The 1,380-nt window shown below is 34.9% G+C and overlaps 1 protein-coding gene across 1 annotated transcript in view; it reads left to right on the top strand.

Moving 5' to 3' along the window:
• Positions 1 to 1,380, top strand: part of MYO3A (myosin IIIA) — a 242,790-nt gene that overhangs the window by 31,752 nt on the left and 209,658 nt on the right. The gene's annotated exons all lie outside the window — the stretch shown is intronic.

Below are 1,380 nucleotides of genomic sequence, written 5' to 3'. Positions count from 1 at the left end.
TTCCATAGTATTATGTGTACCCCTTTTTTTAATCCACTAATGAACTGATGGGCACTTGGGTTGATTCCACATCTTTGTGGAATTGTGAATTTTGCTGCAATAAACATTCAAGTGCAGATGTCTTTTTGATAAAATGACTACTTTTCCTTTGAGTAAATACCCAGTAGTGAGATTGCTGAATCAAATGGTAGGTCTAAAGTGAAATTCTTAATTTGGCATTTTTAAATTAAATTCCTTATCAAAGGTAGTATTTGTTGATTACATAAAGCCATACTTCCCAAACTGGAGCACATGTTTGCCAGGATGAAGGGCACAAGGAAATTAGTCACTGTGGTAGGTGATTGTACAACTTATATTCAAATCAGAACACCGTGGAGAGTGAAAGGGGGTGATATTTGTAATGATTCTAGGAATAAAACAAGAATGTCTCAGACAAACGGGTCATAAATTCAGTTGAGCCTATGAGGAGATGTTCTGGGATCACGTGTGAAACCATAAAATAATGCATTATCCTGAAGCAACAGTTTTACCAGGAAAAAAAATGTGGTGGGGCAAAAAATACTATTTTTATGCTGAGGCAAACAAATACATATTGCACAACAGAATGGAAAATTCATATGAATGCATTTTTAAAATTTTAACAACTTTATACGGATATAACTTATACACCGTACAATTTACTCATTTAACATGTACAATATTCTGATGTTTAGTGATATGCAGAGGGTTGTACAACCATTATCACAATCCAGGTCTAAAACATTTTTGTTCTCCTTAAAAGAAACCCTGTACTCATTTACATTCACTCCCCATCTCCTCCCAAACTCCCCTACCCTACGCAACAATTAATCTATTTTCTGTCTCTATGGACTGGCATTTTCTAGACATTTCATAGAAATGGAATCATACAGTATGTGGCCCTTGTGTCTGGCGTCTTTTACTTAGTGTAATGTTTTCAGGGTTCATCCATGTTGAAGCCTGTATCAATACTTCACTCCTTTTTCATGGCTAAATAGTATTCCACTATATGTATATACCTCATTATGTTTACCCACTCCATCCGTTGGTGGACATTTGGTTTTTTCCCACTTTGGGGCCATTATGAATAATGCTGCTATGAATATTTGCCACATGAATTTTTAATATAAAACTTGAGACTCTTAAGCTTTTTCTCAGAACTTCAGGCTATGCTCCTGGATTTCAACAGTTCACTCTTGTGTGATATTAAAAATACTTTGGTAGGAAAGATTGAGAAGCAGTGTGTAAGAGTCATATTGACTCTAAGCTGGGAAACTGTATTCTCTGTCTCTCTCACTCTATCTATATACATGTATGTATATACACATATATAATTTATTTGTGTATTTATTATTAGCCTTC

Source organism: Propithecus coquereli, unplaced genomic scaffold, assembly GCF_000956105.1.
Source record: "Propithecus coquereli isolate 6110/MARCELLA unplaced genomic scaffold, Pcoq_1.0 Scaffold45, whole genome shotgun sequence".
In the NCBI taxonomy this organism is placed as follows: Eukaryota; Metazoa; Chordata; class Mammalia; order Primates; family Indriidae; genus Propithecus; species Propithecus coquereli.
The sequence above is the reverse complement of the archived record's forward strand: the minus strand, read 5'-3'. Positions and strand labels throughout refer to the sequence as shown.